This window comes from Podarcis bocagei (assembly GCF_964188305.1).
Source record: "Podarcis bocagei genome assembly, chromosome: 7".
In the NCBI taxonomy this organism is placed as follows: domain Eukaryota; kingdom Metazoa; phylum Chordata; class Lepidosauria; order Squamata; family Lacertidae; genus Podarcis; species Podarcis bocagei.
In genome coordinates, this window is record NC_138132.1 from 30,756,899 (window position 1) to 30,777,250 (window position 20,352).

Here is a 20,352-nt window from a genome sequence, read left to right on the forward strand (position 1 = left end):
AAAACATGGGGAGACCCATTGACAAATCTACCATGTAGTTTTCAATCCTGTTGCAATCCTCTGCATGGTGGGATCTCTGCGTAAGAACACAAGAGAAGCCCCTGCTGGATCAGCCCAAAGAACCATCTAGTCCAACAGTCTGTTCTTATAGTAGTCAAGCTTACAAGCCCTGGACCTGTTTTCTACATATAGAGATTTCCCACAGTGAAACTGATGCATGAGGAGGAGACAAGAAGCACTGGCCCAAGAATGTAACAGAGAGAAGTCAAGAGCAGGCGCCATCTTCTTCTGTCACTGTTGGTGTTAGCAATTCTTCCTTCTCATACTATGATCTCTCTGCCCAAGGAGAAACAGCAAAGGAAGCAGCAGGAGCAGAGGCAAGGATGGGGTGTGCTTTCATGCACACCTGGACTTGCTTGCAATGTTGGTGAGTAGTTATGGTGACTTGTCCAGACCACAAATGGTGTTCATGAACTGCAAAGAATGCCTGGCAATATTTGGTCAGGGAGGCAGGGAGGTTGGGGCCAAGCTAGAGTTGCAGGACCTTGGATAGCTCCAAGCAGACAGATTGCTCCAATGAAGTCTGGAGCTCAACAGAGGCCTTTTATCCTTCTTAGATCAGTCCACCCCTCCCAGAATGTGTCATTTTCTTGAAGAATGGAGCCTTAAAAGCAGGGATGGGAAACATGTGGCCCTTCCAGAGTTGTTGGACTCCAATGTCTATTAACTCTAGTCATTGGCCATACTATCCAGGACCAGTTGGGTCCAACGACAACTGTAGGGCCACATATTCCCCCTCACTGATTAAAAGGGTAGTCCTGTGTCTTGGAGAACCCATGCCTTGCGTTTTGCCTAGTGATGAGGAGATATGGGTGAGCATGAGGCCCCTGCTATAAAAGCAACTGGTTCCTTAGGGGCTGGTTTGTCATTATGATATTAAACAGCCCCTATTATTACTGTTACTTTGTTCCACCTTTTTAAGACTTGGCATAAGCTGAAAGGGCACATTACTTTCAAGACATGGTCACTGCTGACCAACAAATTCTATCTCTGCGTGACATAATGCACACAGTCTGTTCTCAGTAGCCCACCAGCAACAGCCAATGATGTGGAGTGGAGTGGAGTGGGGGGACCCTGAGTACAATAATGCCATGTCTGCTTTAATGAGAAATTATAAGAGAAGAAGATGAAGGCCTTTGTCAGCCATGCATCTAAAGTGACATTTGGTTCCAAGATACAAAAGGATACTCATCTTAAGTTGAGGTCATAAAAGGGTTTTTGACAATATTTCTCTTTCGGTTATCAGCTTTGGGTGGAGACAAAGATGGATCACGATACAATGGAAAGGAAAGAGGCACATTTATATAACTTCTAATTGCTGGATATTGCTGCTTTCTCCTGTGATAACTCTGCTCTGTGTTAAGATTCCTACTCATTTCTACATCACTTTTTAAGGCAGAAAATGCTGTTCTTAGTTTTATTCTTGTGACAGTCTTGTGAGGCAATTTTAAGATGAAAGGTAATCCACTTTTTCACATAGCTGAGCAGGAAGATGAACCTGGGATTGGGAAAGTAATATCCAACCTCTGTATGCTGTATTCAGGGAATAATACTGACTTGAAGCAATACGACTATATATGTTCCAAATAATTTGTCTCTCGGAGCAGATGGAGGGGAAAAGGCAAAAGAGGATGCCAACCAGAAGCCATAGTGGGCTTAATGTAAACACTTTTCCACTATGGAAACTGGCTGTACCTCAAGCTGTCAAAATTCATTCCAGGGTTATACTGCTTTTGCTGTTCGGCAATATGGCATCCCATTGCCGCCACATTTCCAATCTCAACAAACAGGTCAGAGGCTGATTGAATAGTGGATCTTTTATAAAGACTCTGAAAGGAAAGGGGAGGGGGAGGCTTTCCTGATGCCTCAAATCAAGCCCCTTATAGCAAGGAGAATCAAGCTGCAATTATTTCCAAATTTGCACTCATACTTATAAACATGCAGTTTTGTGCAAATCTGTAGCATCTTTGGCCTTTGTTTGGGGAGAAGCATACTTGAGTTTCTTTCTTTCTTAGACTTTCTATGGCAGCAAACAGAACGGCTCAGAGGGCAAAACAGGAGGAAACAAGATGGCATAGGCAGGGTTAAACATGGTGCAGGGGGTATTTCAATCACCACAGCATCCTGAAGGTTGGCACAAACCTATACACTGCCCTGAGATTTTTTGATGAAGGGTGGTATATAATAAATCTAATCTAATCTAATGCAGGAATAACTTGTTTGAAGAGGAATCAGAGGCAGCCCTACCATTTAGCATGAAGGGGGGAAGATCATGCTGGAACAGCTCAGTTGGTAGACCATAATACTCTTAAACTCAGGGTCATGAGTTTGAGACCCATGTTGGGCGAGAGACTCCTGAATTGCAGGGGGTTGGACTAGATAAGCCTCCCGGTCCCTTCCAGCTCTACAGTTCTCTGATTCTATTATAAAGGAAGCCAGGAACTGGTGTCTGAATGGTAAAACAGTACTGCAGGAGTAGGTCACTAATAATTTTTTTTGGGGGGACAGCATATGTCCCCTATCTATGCTACAAGTTGCTATTGGCTTCATACCAGTGCAACTGCTGTGTCTTCCCTCCAATAGTCCTGGGAGTTGTAACTTGGCAAGGTGCTAAGAATCTCTTTTTTAGAGATCCCTGATCTTAATATACTTCCCAGAGTTCCTTTAACCCTAGAGTAAAGGAATTAGTATTAAGCCAGAAAAAAAATCTGCAAGAAGATATACATATGTGGGATGTAATCCACTGGGAGCAGTCAAGTACAACACTCCTTGTTTTGCTAGAGCGGACATGCAAGGGAATGCATGTCGGACTTCCTGTTCCTCCTGGCCTGGAGCATCCTTCCTTGCATGTAACTAGTGGGTGGGCGTGACCTTTCCAGACCTGTCAAAAGGACAAGGCATGCTGCCACTCTCTCTCTCTCTTTTCCATTTTCTTTTTGTCCTGCGAACTACCTGGAATGAACTGCTGGCTGCCAGCCAAGCAGTCCCCCAGGTCATCTCCCTTATGGGATAAACCTGTTAGTATAAGTTTGTAACTTTAAGACTAAAACCTGCCTTCAGGGATCACACTGTGTTCTGCCTGATCGTGAATAAACTTTCTTTTTATTGCTTATGAATAAGACTGTAGTGTCTTTTTTTCTTTTAGGAAGGATTCAAGGGGTCTTACTAGGAAAATATTAGAACACATTTCAATCTGGACAAGCCAGATTGAATTGTCTTAAGAAACTCACATGGGTTTGCAACTAGTTTTCCGCTGTGTAAAGGGGAATGCACTCTGCTAAGTAAAGCAAGTTAGGAAGGATATTAATAAACAATATATCTTCTCCTGCTGCCCTGAACATTCCCCACCACATATTCCCTGAGAAGCAGTACGTCAGGATGGCCCTTCCCTGCCTACTACCTACTTCACATGGATGCTGCTGCAATTATGATGGTGCAATGAACAGATATCTTACAGAATATATGAAATTACAGTGAAAACCAGGCTTGATATGACCAATGGTTCGATCTTGTGTCTACAGTAGTTTCATAACCAGAAGCAATTGATTCACAAAAAGGGGCGGGGGGGGAATTGGAAGCAATGTGCAGAGTGAGCCTAGGAAGCTGCCTTATGCTGAGACAGAGAGCATTGGTCCATCTAGCTGGGTACTGTTTACAATGATTGAGAGCAACTCTCAAGGATTTCAGATAGGGGCCCCTCCCAGTCCACCCTGCAGACGTTGGGGATTGAACCTGGGACCTCCTGCATGCAAGGCAGATGTTCTCCCACTGAGCTATGGTCCTTCTCTGTGCTTCTTCCTTATCATACCACAACCACAATGAAAAATAACACACCATCCATGCTTGCTCCAAATAACCTGTCGGATGCTGCATGAATAGACACCTTTCCGCCCATGATGTCTCAGGTCACTAAGCAACAATCCATCACACTCCATGTTCTGTCTTTGATGGTGTTCCACAAGGCTTAGTGAGTTAATTGTTTGGAATGCAGCAGAGGCCTCTGGGTGTAGTGCATGAGTATCAGTGCATGAGGTAAGCACTTCAGTACTCTTCCAGGACCAAGCATATCTGGGACAACTTTCATACACAGCTGCAGCAAAGTTCTGACAGTTTATTAAAAGCCCCATGAGCCTGTGAAAAATGGCCTCCCTCCTGAGCACGCTCCCTAATATCTGCAACTATTACAGTAGACGTTTGTTCAGGTTCAGAGGCAGCCGGACTCTGGACATGAGTTGCTGGGGGCAAAGCAAAGTGAGGCAAGCATCTGGTTGGCCACTGTGGAAAGGAGGTGTTGGGCTAGAGGGGCCAGGAGTGGGGAACCTTTTGTGTCTCAATGCCACATACCTCCTGGCCATCTGACTGGTGACCACGTGCCAACTGAGAAAGGTGCAGGGTAAGGGAAGCTGTGGTGCATTGCTGTTTCAAGGTGCTCCAGGTGTCTCAAGACAGCGGATCCTGGCATAGCTAGCTTCCCTTGTCTTTTGCAACAGATTCCCAGTCTCTTCCGATGACTAAGTGCTCTGCCCACCTCCCCCTTCAGCTACTGCAGAGAGCCTGGGATCTTCCAAATATTGCTGACAACAGATAATAGATCCAGCAGGGTTTTTTTCATTATGTTTTTAAACTTCCTTATCCAAGCCTCATTTATCCTAGATTGTGTCCGCACATCTGTTTAGTCTGCAATCCCACTACTGGTTTGGGAAGCAGTGTAAACAGGACATTAGCCATACCTATTCTGTGCTATCTCCTGAATTTGAGGTGGTACGCCTCTGAATACCCGCTGCTGAGAATCACAAGTGCAAAGAGTGCTCTTACATGCATGTCCCGCTTGCAAACTTCTCAGAGGCAGCTGCTTGGCCAACATGAGAACAAGATGCTGGTCGAGACGGGCCTTTGTTCCTATCAGGATCATCAGTAGGGTGGTAGGGACAATCTCCCAGGTGCATCCAGTTTTGGGGATGAAATAGGTTATGTCCTTTGCTAGTCACATATCCAATTGCGGCTCATTGTCCCACACAATGTGATGGCAAACACTGAACTGAGCTGGCACTGATACACATAGGTTTCTCCCTGTTATCTGTGTTCCCTGCCTTGGTTTCACTCCATTTACAATGCTAGAATGTGATGAAGTCTTGAGCTTTTAAAAACATGATAGAAAGAAGATTTGGAACATGGCACTGTATATTTATACAGTCAAAATAAGTTGTTTTACACCAATTCAGACCATTAATCTATCTAGTTCAGCAAACTCTGATTGGCAATAGCTCACCATGATCTCAGATGAGGGACTTCCTCAGAGCTACTCTCTAATAGCTTTTTAACTGGAGATGCCAGGGGTTAAATTTGGTAACTTTTATGTGCAAGGCATGTGGCTCTACCACCAAGCTATGGTCCAAGGGTGGGGAACCTGTAGCCCTCTGGAAGCTGTTGAACTACAATTTCCATCATCCTTGACTACTGTGAATTGGGCTGATGTCAACAACAACTATATGGCCACAGGTTTCTAGGCTGTGAAGACACTGTACATGGCTACCCCCAAAGAATCCTGGGAACTGTAGTTTACCCCCACAAAGTTACTTCCCAGCACTCTTAAAATACTTCAATTCCCATGATTCTTTGGGCAAAGTCATGTGCTTTAAGGTATGCTGTGTATGCAGCTCCCCTCTTGTTCTAGTCCCTCCCATGAAGAGTAAAACAGTTGAAGCAGGCCTTCTAGCCCAGTTTTTACTACTTTGGGGACTGATCTTAGGACCTTTTGTTTGCAAAATATGTTCTCCACCCCTGAACTATAGCTCCTTCTTAATAAAAAGCAAGCTAGTTGAGCAGGCTTACCTGGAGTCTTGGCGCGGCAAGACCAAGTGCAAATGTTTTGCAGAAACCTGAAGTCCAGTTTCACAGCATATCTTTGCTCCTTTTGAAGATCTGCTAAAAGCCAGGAGACCAAGATCATAGAGTCATACTCCTAGAAGGAACCAAAAGAGATCATCATGTTGCAAAACTGAGCTTTAGAGTTCTGTGAGATGTTCTCAGAGGCGAGAGATGCTGTTGGGCCTTGTTTTATTGACATCCCAAGATACACCATGGTTGGCTATAAGAGAAAGAGCTGCCTCAGTAGTGTTCACAAAACATGAATCGCAGGCGATTTTTTATATCTGTGTGAGCTGTTACCCAACAGGGAGAGGCTGTCGTGTGTTTACTAAGAAAGTAATGGAATTACTTTTTTAAAAGGAATTCCATTTCTAGAAACATAAGGAAACACTGGGATTGTTTATTCATGGAGCTTTCCCTGAGCAAGACTTTAGATTCCAGTGAAATTCAGAAGACAGAGCGAGTTCTGGAAAAGCAGCACAGGGAAATAGTTTTCTTCCTAAATTGGCATTCCCACACGTATGCACAAGTGGCATTATTTTAAAAAAGAACCAAATGAGCCCATGAACACCAAATATTAGAACAGAATCAGACCAGTCTATTTACATGGAAGAATGAGAGCCTAATTCTATTTTACTTAGTCATTGCAATTATTTGGTATTTTGCTCTTCAGTGCAAGGACTTCCAGAGCAGCTTGCAACAATTAGGGCTTATGTCTCCTTTATGCTCTGTTTCTCCGCTGTTTGGAACTTTGATGCTATGAGGCCATTCACATGAAGTAGTGGAAGAAAAGGGAGAGACCCGGGATTAATGAAGGCTGCTTCACACATTATGAATTCTGCTGCACGCAGATGCCACATGCGCCCAAAATATTGTTCTGCACAGCTTTCAGGAGGATTCTCTTTCCATTCATGCTTGTAATGATGACAGATACCTAAACATACTGTTATGGCTGCTAAATGATCTGCCTGTTCTTAGGTCAATTTACCAGTTAATAGCCTAGGACGCTTGGTAGATGTTTCCTAAGTGGGAGTTAATATTTAGGAAACGGTTGCAGGTTTCTGTTCTCAATGGCAGAGTTACCCACTGCTGCAGTTTTCCAGACACTTGACTTAAAGATCTTATGCCTCTTCCCTTTAAATGGTAACGTATAGTCCTGGTACATCTGGGGCCCCTCCTGCTCATTCTGCTGAGTGGGGCATTGGGCTTCTCTGTCGGCTGCCAAGTCCTGCTCTGATGCACCATTGCAGCTACCAGATCTTGGGAGGGAGTCCTGAGTGGCACAATGGGTCAGTGCCTCTGGCTGTTAACCAAAAAGCTTGGTAGTTCAAGCCCAAACAGGGACGGCTGTGGGAAGGATTCTTGCATTGCAGTGGGTTGGACTAGATGGCCCTCGGGGTCCCTTCCAATTCTACAATTCAACTATGAGTAAACACCCCAGCTGAGGAGAAATGCTTGATTCATTATTTGTTTATTAAATTTGTATCCCATACTTCCTCCCAAAAGAGCCCAGGGGGCAGCAAACATCAAAATATTAAAGCAATACAATTTGCAATAAAATATCAACCACAATGGCATTGCTTCTCCAGGGTCTTGGGCCTTCCTCACCAAAGCTACCCTTCAACGGATGATATATTAAGAACTGAATCTTGGCCCTTTTGCGTTAGAAACATCTTTTGCACCAGTGGACTATGGGCTTTTTGTTTTTCTTTCTTTTCATACATTTAGATTGTACCTTTCTTCCATCACGGAACCCAAGATATATTACCAGATCCTGACCTGCTTAGCTTCAGCAAGAGTGGGGGCCCTATGTGCTTTTAGACCAATATAGTTTCACGGAATGACTATAAGCAGCCAGTCCAGGGCATAAACAACTTATCTGCTCCAAGCCTGACTGCAGTCACAGCAGAGGCAGCAGCTCTCACCTTTCAGCAATGCATTTGGCCTAAATCATTATCTGGAACAGGTCATACTTGATGCTCCATTCCTGACTATCCTTAACTGCACGCTTTGAAAGCCGATGCTCTGTGAAAGACCTGGAGTGTGCAGAAGGAAATGGCTGCATTTCCTTCAAGGAGCTGTAGAGGTGGACATCAATCTTTATTAATTCTGACACAAGGGGGCCTTCTTTCCACTCCCTCCTTGGAGGGAATATAATCTCCCCCTCCAACATTCACCGCTCCTCTCTGGCTGCTGTCCGCTGCTAAATGCAAGATCTCTTTGGACGTTTGGGAAGCTTATTTTACAGGGATGATGCATTGCAATAATTATCATCAGCTTAGAATAAGTGTACTCCATTTTGGAGGCCTAAAACAGCAGACCAGCACTGAGGCATAAAAGGCACAGCAGCTGCTTGCTGTAGGTTTTCAATGATTGCACAATTAAGCCAGCCCAAAGGCCAGCTCATCTGAGGTACTAATGTGCTGACAACATGTGTGGAACAACTGGAGCACAGCTTCAGTGTCACGCTTCTTGAACTGGAGCAAAGCTCTGGGTCAGATGGGGCAAGCAACTCAATTCAGTTTCCATTCGAAAGCAAACTACCTAATTTGAACTTTGCAAAACAATACACTGACTAAAACAGAACCATCCTTCTCTGAATTGCAGTGGAGTTCTCCAGTGAACTTACATGCACAAAAATGCACATTTTAAGGGGAAAGTCAGCAAAAGTGAGTAGCTTACTGAAAATAACATAGAAAATTCATTATATCAGGGAAAATGTGTATATTAGGATAAATTTGCACTAAAATGCTGGTGAATTTTCATGAGGACATTAAAAAAAAATAGACTGCTTTGGAAATGTTGAGAACTGAATTTAAGATTGGAAAAATGAGAAACCGAGAAAAAGCAAAACTAAAATTGACACATTCACATATTCACTCATACTCTCCCAATTACAAACTTAATCAGTTAAGCAACTTTCCCTCTGCCCAGGGAAACATGGGAACTGTTGTTCTGAAAAAGGGGGTTATTGTCTTTAGCAGATCAAACTTCACCCAACTACAATTCCCAGAATGCTTTCGGGAAGTGAAGGCAGTCAAAGTTGTAAAAAAATCAACCAACATCTATAGAAGAAGAGTTTGGATTTATAGCATGTAGTTATGGTTTCTGTTTCCCTGGAAACTTGCCTGAGGCTTTTCTGAAGCTGCTTCTGAGATGTTCTTGTTTGCCAACTTTCAGTAGGCACTATTAAGCAGATCTTCAAGCTACATACTTTACATCAGTACCGGCCTGCTCATGAAGTGAGGTGAGCCAGTCACCTCAGGTGGCAGATCAGGCCATGAGGAGCACAAAGCTCACCACTGCCATTTCCTGTGTGGGTGTGCCCTGCTTCCTCTGCCGCTGCACCCCACTGTTGCCACACCCATCCCCCACTACTGCTGCACCCCACATGGCGGCAGCAGGGAGCGCCTGTGGAGGAGGAGATGGTGGCAGCGGGGCATTTTGATTCCAGCAGCAAAATGTCCCAGGCCAGTCCTGATTTACATACTAACGCATTACAGTGGTACCCCGCGTTAAGTACTTAATTCGTTCTGGAGGTCTGTCCTTAACCTGAAACTGTTCTTTACCTGAAGCACCACTTTAGCTAATGGGGCCTCCTGCTGCCGCCGCGCTGCCGGAGCACAATTTCTGTTCTAATTCTGAAGCAAAGTTCTTAACCTGAAGCATTATTTCTGGGTTAGCGGAGTCTGTAACCTGAAGCGTATGTAACCCGAGGTACCACTGTATTTCAGTACCTTGGTGTTTTTGAGTTGTATGTCTTACAAATCTAACCTCAGCTCATAGGTTAAGAACAGGTCTAGAGAGCCCGTGCTCCTTCAGATTCTTCTGGACTTCAATGCCCATCAGCTCCGACCAACATGGACTACTGTCAGGGATGAGGGAAGCTATAGTCCAATAACATCTAGAAGGCCACATAAGATTCCTTATCCCTGGATTGGAATCTGAATAAAGGCAAACGTCATGTCCAGTTTGTCATGTTACAGGCAGGCATGGTGGCAGAAGTGTAAATACACAATAGCAGCAATCATGTTTTAGAGAGCACAAGGTCCCCCTTTCTAATCCAGTAAGTTCGAAGTTATATGCATCTCTAGTGTGGCATTACCTAAATGCCAGCTAAATGGAGGCTGGTGCAATTAATGCTCCTTGCTGGTCCGGGAGTCTGTTTAGAGCTGTAAAAGGAAAATGGAAGAGGAAGGAAATCAAAACAAGCAGCCAGGTCTCTCTTTTTGCAGTATTCTCTCTCCTTTATGTACAAGGTTGCAGATTTAAGTCAGAATGTTGAGGGGAGTTTTCCTATCTACTAGATGAGTACAACCGTGAAAGAGGATGCCAAGGGCACGCTTGCAAATACTTACCCACCTACCCATTCTTAAGGAAATCAGCCCTGAGTTCTCACTGGAAGGACATATCCTGAAGCTGAGGCTCCAGGACTTTGGCCACCTCATGAGAAGAGAAGACTCCCTGGAAAAGACCCTGATGTTGGAAAAGATGGAGGGCACAAGGAGAAGGGGAAGACAGAGGACGAGATGGTTGGACAGTGTTCTTGAAGCTATCAGCATGAGTTTGACCAAACTGCGGGAGGCAGTGGAAGACAGGAGTGCCTGGCGTGCTCTGGTCCATGGGGTCACGAAGAGTCGGACACGACTAAATGACTAAACAACACCCACCTATCTAGGTGATCCTGCAGGGAAGCTTTTTGCTTCTAGAAGAGAGTTTGAACATGGAAGTTAAGCTAGTAACTTTTATGGACATAATTGCAGAGTAGAAACTCTTTGCAGGGCAGAAACGTATTCCTCAGCTGTCTTGATGGTCAGGGTAGTGAAGCTGCTGCCTTGGATGCTTGGTTTGATAGTGGGTGTTCTGCTAGGAAACTTTTGATGTCGTTTTATGATTCTTACAGTTGCTAACTGGAGGCCCTGTGCAACCACCTCATTAGTGTTCAGAGCCTCCAGCTAGCAGTTATGTGGAGGTTTCACTTGTGAGAACTTGTAATTTCATAAGGTGGTTCCTTATGCAGGCTTTTCAGTGTTAATTTCATACAAGCTGAAGTGCTCAGTAGCTTCCATGAAGATGTGCCAATGCACACAAATGGTGCTACTCCACCGTAAGATTAGTGATTGCTCTCTTCAGTTATCATGGAGTTTCTTGGAGAGGAGAATGGCACTCTTGGTTGTGGCTCCCACTGAGGCTGTTCATCATTACAAGAGATTTTCAGACTGCTTTGCTTTATTACTGCAGCAAACCATTTTAATTTAAAGTTGGGGGGTGCCCTACTTTTTAAAAAAATGCCTGCAGTTGGTTTCTCATCTTACAGCACAATCTTTGTTTATTGGGAAGTGAGTCCCAATAATCTCTAAGCAGTTTTAGTAAATCTTCTTTGGATTGCCGCTTTAAGAAATATTTCTTGCTCTTGATGACGTTTGGTGTTTTTAACGAACAATTGTTTTCTCTTTTATCTCTTATGAACTTCACACCACTTTAGGCTTGTTTGTGGTTTGTTTACGTAGATAAATATATTTAAAACCACTTAGCTTGGTGAGGAGCTGAGGTCACTGTACACTGCTTTGATCTAGACAGATGAGTTCTGGCAAAGGAGTCTTTTTATATAATTGTTTGGGGGAAAACACAATGTGGGGCCAAATGTTTTGTAGCACTTTGAATGAAACTGGGGCAAAGCAAATGTGGAGTCAATAAATCCAATTTCAAACCAGCAGAGAAATGAGCTCCATGTTAAACTGGCAGGCTTTTGCTCAGAATGGGAATCTTGGCAAGTACACGAACCTGGTGTCAAAAAGTTCATGTAAACAAGCTACTTTTCAGACTCAAATACACACACACACCCCAGGTTGTTGCCACTCCCCTCGGTGAAACTTGCAAAAGGCCATTTCCTAGATCAAAATACCTTCACCATTCCATCTTGTAAACATCATTACCATTAGGCTTATTATTTTTCTCCTCCCTCTTTAGGATTTTTTTTTCTTTTTTTGCTTTCAGAGACCTACAAACCTTTCTTCCTGTTTGCTGCCACCTCCCCCAACCACTGTAATTTTGAGATCCATTGAAATACCAGACAGACTGAAGCATTAATAGGAGGGTAAAGCTGCCAGGTGCATATTTTGGCCAGCCAAACAATACATGCCAAACCGCAGGTATTTTATGAGACGTTTCCTGTTATGAAGACATTTTTTTCCTGTAGAGATTCTTTGTTACTGCACCCCCCATCACTCACTTTCTCCACTGTTTCCAGCTCTCCTTTCCCTTTCCCTACGGGCACTTTTGCCTCATAGAGCTGTGTCATGCTACAAAACATTATTATTTTCTTAGCATCACAAAAGGCAAGGTCTTTTGAGAGTAATAAGAAAAAGCACCATTCATTGCAAACATGGGTATAAAACCAAGCACCATTCAGTTCTGAAAACTAAAACCAGTCAACACACACAGACCACACCCCAGCTAGTTGTGAAGTTTCAAGGGCTCCAGCAGCCAATTATGGCATGAGCCTAATTCATAAGATACAAGAGGTGGAGCAGGAATCTAACCAGCTGGGTTGGTTCAAGACACTTTGCTGCCTGAGGCAAAGGGCAAGATTGCTCATTCAGGGTAGTATGGCCGTAGACGAGGCAATGGGCAAGACTGATTTCCTCATCCCAATTTTGGCCACATGGCAGCTGAATCTTACTTCAATACTGGCAATAGGACAGTATCCTCCTCTCCATGTGAGGGAAGCAAGCTAGCTTAGGGAGCCACAAGCTAGGCTACATAGAACATACAGCTCTGTTTTCCAATATGTGCCATCATCATCATTCCCTGCCTTTCTCTCTGACGGGACTCAAGGCAGCTTACAGATAAAAACAAGAAACATGAAAAACATAGAAAAATCAGTTATGAAAATACAATTGAACATGGATAGAATTAAAGCTATATATGCACGAAACCTGTTTAAAGCATATCAATAATTACAACTAAAACAGCATGGCACCAGCCCTTTAATTAAAAGCAATCAATTCCCCAAATCCTGTTTGAACAAAGAAGTCTCCACCTGCCGGTGGAAGAATAACAAGAGAGCCATTCTAGCGTCTTTAGGGAGGGAATTCCAAGGTCTGGGAGCAGCCACCAAAAAGGCCCACTCCCACATCCCCCCCCCAAGCATACCTGTGAGGATGGCAGGACTGAGAGTAGGGCCTCTCCCCCAAATCTCAAATCCGAGGTAGGTTTGTGTGAGGAAATACAGTCTTCCAGATAGCTTGGACTTAAGTCATGTATGTTGTCACTGCCATCCCCCACCTACCAGCTGCCTCACTCTAGGATGGCCCAGGTGATGGAGTTTGTAGATACAAGAGTTGCATGGCACTTGCATTTATTTATTTTTTAAAGTATGGTATACCAGACCTGGACAATGCAGAAGATTTGGCAGCTGCAAGGTTTGATATTGCATACCCCGCACAGGGATGCCAACCCAGCAACCATGGGCACTACTTGTGCCCGTAAAGCCTTTCACAGGTAACTTTCAAAAGAATATACAAAGAATTAAAAAAAAGGTACAACAAATCAGTACAGCTACTGCTCTGGAAAGCAAACGAAAGCAATTCTTTTATGGGTTTAGTGTTTTATATATACACACACACACATGTGGAAAAACTTCTTTTCCTGAAGCCATACATACAGGAAACATTTTTTTTTTAAACCAAACATTCTTTTTCATCAAATAAAAAGGTGTCCCTTCCAATTGCTCCGAAACTACATACAAAGAGGAGGGGAAAACTTTTGAAAGCCAGGAAAAATAAGAAGGAAATAAAGAGAAAGGAAGGAATTCTGATGGGATGGGAGAACAGAGTGGCTTCAGAATACAGCACCTGTAGTGTTCAGGCCCTGCTTGTGGGCTGCCCATAGGTCAGTTTATGTTAAAATAATATTGCAGACAATACAGTGGTACCTTGGTTCTCAAAAAGTCTTAGCTGTCGAACAAATCAGCCCCCGAACGCTGCAAACCAGGTAGTAAGTGTTCTGGTTTGCAAACGTTTTTCAGAAGCCGAATGTCCGACGCAGCTGCTGCTTGAGTGCAGGAAGCTCCTGCAGCCAATTGGAAACCACGCCTTGGTTTTCAAATGGCTTCAGGACTAAGGGAATGGATTGAGTTCGAGAACCAAGGTTCCACTGTACTAAAATAAACAATATATTCAAATATATTAAAAACTATATTAGAATAAACAAACCAATATAAAACAATCAAACCATTCTAAAGATCACATGGCGGGCAGATATACAAGTGAATCGAGTGTCCCCATTACACACTTTGGAAATAATTCATTTGTAAATGCCAAACTTATAAGATCAATTACAACAGCAGATTTGCAAAGTTGTTAACAACCTTGGAGAGAGTCAGTGAGATGATATGTAAAAAAAAAAAAAAAGGGGTATTAGGATAACATACCTCTATTAAAATAAAAGTGAACAGAACCATTTTGCTATAGAAACCATGACACAGTTTTTACAAGCTGTGCCATCTCCCTCCATTTTCTTAAATTTTAGTCCCCCAAAATAGGGTGCGTCTTATCAATGGGGGCGTCTAATACATGGAAAAATACGGTAAGTAATGGTGAAGACCCATACAGCTTTTGAAGCCATTTGTACAGGTGCCAATAGGTCTTCCAACTGTTGGAAGGTGAAGGGTTTTCCTCTGCAGAACGTGTTCCGAACAGAGTATAAACATTTCCCCCCCTACCCCTTATACTGACTATATTTAGATGGATCACAAACCTATGGCTGGCCTATGAATGGGAGTAAAGGAAAACTATCATGAATTAGTTTCTAAACCCAGAATTCCCATACTTTAAGTGAGGATCAAGAAAGGAATTTCTTAACCCAAGGGTATATTCTTTCAAGACAAACAGAAATGAAAAAGCCCTGATAGTGGTATAGTGTGTACACAGCTCTACTGCAACCCAAAGCTTTAATAAATTTATGAGTCTTGCTTAAAGTAGGCAACCCAGCGTGCTCCAGATAGAGCTGTGTTTTGTTAGGTTCAGGGCGATCTGTTGAATAAAGATAATTATAAAAATCAGCAAACACTTGACAAGTGTCGTCAGACTTGTAACTTAACTCCCCACCGATACTCTGAAATTGTGTGACTTGGTTCCTAGCTTGTTTCTTGCATAAAGATCTAGCAAACAGCCTAGAACTTTTATTGTTGTTTTGAATTGCAAGAAAATCTACAACAGCCAGTTCACTTCTCTTACCCGTTAATTTGTGGTATATTTTAGCACTGCCAGTTCATTTGTGTTCCCTCTCTAAGACCCCAATACTAAACAACAGTTGCTTACAAACGGCCTCCCTTATTTTCTTTAACCCAGAAGAGATTTTGACACAACTCCCTCTCAGCGTGGCTTTCATCGAATCCCACAAGAGGCTAATGTACATTTCTAGGAGGTTATTAAACTGAAAAAAATCAATCAAGGTATTTCCCCAATTGCTCTAGCTTGCCATTGTGAAAAGCAGGGCTTTTCTTATGTTATTTCTGTCATAGCTAGTATTCAAGACAACAAAATGCATAAAAACATGAGGATAACTCCTAAAACAGGAGAAAGGAAAGAAAAAAGAAAAAAGGCCAGCCTGAGGCTATGAGGTTCCTTGGTTGAAACCCCAAAGTCTTTGACAGGTCCAGTAAACAGCATTGCCAAAACAGGCCAAGATGATCTCTGGAGATGCTTGAGGAATTCTGGCCTTGTGAACTCTGATACACATTGACCTGATCTTCACTCAACTCAGGTTAATGTGTGGACTGCAGTTCAGTTATCCACTACACTTCCATAATATTCTGATGCAATTCACAGCTTAAAGAATTGATCGAAATAAATTTACAGCGTGCTGTGCATTGAAGGAGAATTACATGAAAATGATGGATCGGTGGTATTTAACACCTGTAAAATTAGCAAAGATGTATAGAACTGCTTCAAATGTTTGTTGGAAATGCAAGGAGAAAGGCGGCACATTTTACCGTGCAAGATTACAAAAGCATTCTGGGAAATGATTTACAATGAGTCAAAAAAAATGTTTAATGTTTGGGGGAAAAACAGAGGCTTTTTTACTAGGCATTTTAGGTGCAGAGAGGAGCAGAAATGACTATTTATGTATGCAACAACAGCAGCACGAATACTAATGGCCCAGAGATAGAAAGAAGACAAAGTACTGACCAGAGATGATGGACTATGCCAAAGTGGCGAAATTGACCGGGAAAATCAGAAGCCAGGAAGAGAAGAACTTTAATAAGGAATGAGAAAAATTTATAATGTATTTACGAGAACACTGTAAACAACTAAAAACTTTGGCAGGATTTGAGTAATGCTTGTAATGTACAAAACCCCCCCCACAACTATGGTAAAAATGGATTTAAAAAATAAATAAATAGAGAAAATAAGGGAAGCAGTTGAAAAAAGATTGATATGGTAACCATGGAAGGGAGGGGGAGAGTCAAAGGATTCAGGGAATCTTAAATGACAATGTTGGTGTTTAATGTTTGAATTTAAATTTGTTATGTAAAACTTAATAAAAATATATTTTAAAAATAGAACTGATCAAAATATGCATGGGGGGGGGAATACCTATTAAGCAATGCATAAGATACATGGAGTTAAATGCAATTTTTTGTATGCATATATACTTCACAGATTATTGAAAAAAGGGGCCGCCTCGTTCAGAGTTGTGGCTGAACACATAGGAAACTCTCATGGAACAGTGTTAAGAGTGATTTGCCCATCCTTGGCAGGCCCTCATTTTAATTGCTGAGGTTTGGCTTTTTAATTCAACTCTGTTAGGTGGTCCATTCTTTTTGGTAAACAGCTGTTTCAGCTTAGAAGCCTGCCTGTAAGCAAGGGAAGGTGGTTCTCCTTCCTCCTCTGAGGGCAATTCATTTTTATAAGACTTGCTAAGTGTGAAGGCATCAGTGGAGTTTGACTTTTACATGGTGGGTTCGGGAATGTGGCTGCACCAAGCCAAGAAGGATGTCAGAGATGCATTCATCTGCACCATGTACAAGTAGTAAAGAGTAATTTTTAAGGGAGGTGTTTAGCACAAGGAGCATGTAAGTTTTGGGGGCTCTCCCCAGGGAATTCTGCCTGAGACCAAATCTACAAACTTTTAAGTAACAACACAAGGATCTTGGGGTTGGGGAATGATATTACTTATTCAACACAAGCAGCTTTGACTAATGAGTTTGTTGTAGCAGGTTTTTATTTGTTATTATGAAGTGCCACAAAATCAGCAGTAACTGTACACAAATATAAAGTGATGCAGACTCATAAGTCTAAATCTGGGGTTGGACATTTTGCTACATGAGATGACAAGATGTTGCCTCCTCCCATTCCATGTACAGAAACTTTCAGGACCCTGCACTGTACCTGAGTGCAACACAATGTCTTAGGACAGGCTCTGTGGCATCTAACTCTTTGCTCCCACCCCCTACACCTGGTGCCTAAGGTGGCTCTCTCACTCTGCCTAAAGGTAGGGCCATCCCTGTCTAAATCAAAACAAGTTACACTAGGGAGAAAAGAGAAGGTGAGGTATTCAGGGGGAAGCCAATGAAAGGAGGTGTTTTAGGATTCACTTATGGAGGAAATGGTGTCAGGAAGAGAAAGGTTCCAGTGGCAGGACAGATAGGGTAACAGATTTCACTTGGCACCATTAGAGCAATGGGCTTCAACCATTTCAGACCTGGGACACACCTTTAAGCCAAACATTAATTTCTTATTTTTTTAAAAAAATATATATATCTGTATGGTAGTAGCGCTGCTCTTGAGACTAAATGTTGATCGGGCCATCATGACCTGGTAGTTCGTCCAGATCCACTACCTGAAGACCAATGCCCTGGAATGAAGATTCTGGGGAGGAATGAATAAGAGAAAATAAAAAGGGGAATGGTGATGCAATGTTGAGGAGGAGAAGGTAAGAGTGAAGAGTGGATAGAAGAAAGCTTGTCCAATAAATCTTCAGCAAAAGCCCATGAGGGGAAAAACAGGAGTGGGATGCAGAAGCTCATCTAGAAAAAAAGCAAACACTTTAAAGAGATGCTTACAAAAATGAGGATGCAAGGTATGACTGAGGCAGAAAGCCTGAAACAGAAAGTGGGAGAAAGAATAAGCCTGAAATTTGAGTAAGTAGGAGAATTATGAGGGCCCCTATAGATTTAATGAGCATTCATTTTTACTTGGTTGCACAAATCTTATATGGAGGTTGGACTATAACTTTACTGAACTTTCATTCTGATTTGTTTGTGAAGCAGTCATATGGCAATAACCATTCATCCTGATATACTTGTAGGTTGTTTACACAACTTCCCATCAATCATTCCTTCCATCTACACTTTTCACTATGTTATCCTGTCATTTTCCTAAATACCAGAAGTAAATTTTCTTTTTAAAGTGGATTTGTTTAGCTAGGGTGACAGAGTTCTTTAAACTACTTTAATTGCATGACAGAATCCCTTCCACGAGATACTGACAGTCTTTAGTATCTAATAAACTAATAAACTTTAGTTTTATTGCTATGTATGTTTTGAAGAGCAAGTATAAGAATGGAGATAATGAACTACTGGCCAAGAACCAAGGTAGAAGGGAAGTAAGAGGGATGTGACTGAAGAATAGTAAAGTGAGATAGACAGCATTGGAGAGAATGAGGAATTCTCAAAGTCCACAGAGGAAGAAGAGAACACAGATCAGAAAGGGAAAGTGAGCAAGCAGGTATCCCAGTGGAAAATAACACCTGCTCACTGAAACAATACCTCCCTCCTGTGAGATACAAATCCTAGAAGAGGTAAAGGTGAGGCTGGACTCACTCTTTTAATAGTCTCTGTGCAGCGTTTTTGCTGACAGGGTTTCAGACATGTTCTTTCTCAGCCTTACCTGGAGACAAGATGCCAAATATTAAACCCAGGGTCTCTTGTATGCACAGGAGATTCTCTACCAACCCTCTTTCCCCAGGTGAAAGATCTTGTCTGGAAACTGAATCCAAATTAGACCCAAATCACGGACCAACATGCCAAACAGAACAAATAAATATTTTGAGATGAAACCAGTTTGCTATAGCAACCTTTTCTTCTTCTTCTTCTTTTGGTATCTGATCATTTATTGCTGTTTTATTTTTTATTTTAAGTTATTGTTGCATGTCATATGCTTTCTAACATAACAAAAATATATATTAATGCAACCATGTTAAAACAGTTTAAAGAGGAAAAAGAACAAAAACTATGCTACAAAAAAAGAATTTGGGGGGAGGGCAGTAGAAGCCCATTATGAGAAGGAAGAAAGAAATTCTAGCTTTGAACTTCAAGCTCAAAGTAGCTTTTTGAAAGAAAGTATAATGTCTCGTAAAATGATATTTTAAGTTTTGGGAATGAATGGCAATTTCTGATTATTCTAAGGCACAGGAAAACTAGTTTAGCATTTCCAGTCCCTGAAGGCCAGATCTGTTAAGGGAACGAAGCAGTCTGCGAGAGTTCACAAACTTAGCTTCCTGTTGAGATCATGGCGAAAGTGTTACCTGTTTTTCTCTAGGATATTCCCCATCTGTGGGCTAAATAACCCAACCAGAAGAGATGAAGCTATCACTTGAATGTACATATAGTACATATGTTTTCTTTGTAAACTAGCACTTTTCCTGGAAAAGGAGTATTTCTTTACTAATTGAGGAAATAACTTGTGCTTAGCTGAAAACCCAATTAAAAATGTTTAGATCAAAATCAATCGATACCTAAGTCCATCTCTTAAGATAAAATGCATGTGGAAAAGTGTAAGGATATAAAAGGATAAAAGTGACAGGCTTGGACAGACTGACTGCCAAATATTACAAATTAACTGCAATTTGTTTGATCTGAAAAAATAGTTATAAATTCCCAAGTTTCACTTTGCAACTAAACAAAGATTAAATAAGGAATCCTCCACCCCCACCAAACATTAAGCCACTAGGTGGCAGGCTTCATTGACTAGTGGATCTGGTGGTTGCATTGCAAAGATCAAGACAGTGGGAAAGAGAATGGGATTCCCCTCTCTACAGTGGATAAATGTTAAACCTGATGCCTGTGTTGTTCAGTGCTGAGGTTTCCCCAATGCATCTCCATGGCTGCTGCTGGTCTGAGTTAATAGCTTGCCAGGTCTCTAGCAAAAGGGTGGAATTCAAGGCAGCAAATGTTGCCTGGTATTGCTCCAAAAGGTTAATTGACCATGAGAAGGAGAAAAATCAAAGGCCGGCCTGACGCTAAGCTTCCTTGAATGTCAAACTCACTTTCCACATTAGGAGAAGATAATTGATCCTGCTAAAGCTGCTCCAGCCAGCTGTAGGTGCTTGTTCTTGATGTGGCAGTGGAAGAGAAAGGAAGGCTAAATGGTTAGAGGGACTAGTTTCAGTCTGCAAAGCACTGAACAGATTTGGCCC

General features: G+C 42.3%; 1 protein-coding gene across 2 annotated transcripts in view; it reads right to left on the reverse strand.

The window, feature by feature from the left end:
- COL8A2 (collagen type VIII alpha 2 chain) overlaps window positions 1-20,352 on the reverse strand; it is a 208,450-nt gene that overhangs the window by 35,322 nt on the left and 152,776 nt on the right. For both annotated transcript variants that reach the window (XM_081200044.1, XM_081200043.1), the window contains one exon: window positions 5,893-6,022. The gene's annotated coding sequence lies outside the window, so the exon portion shown is untranslated. The remainder of the gene's footprint in view (window positions 1-5,892; window positions 6,023-20,352) is intronic.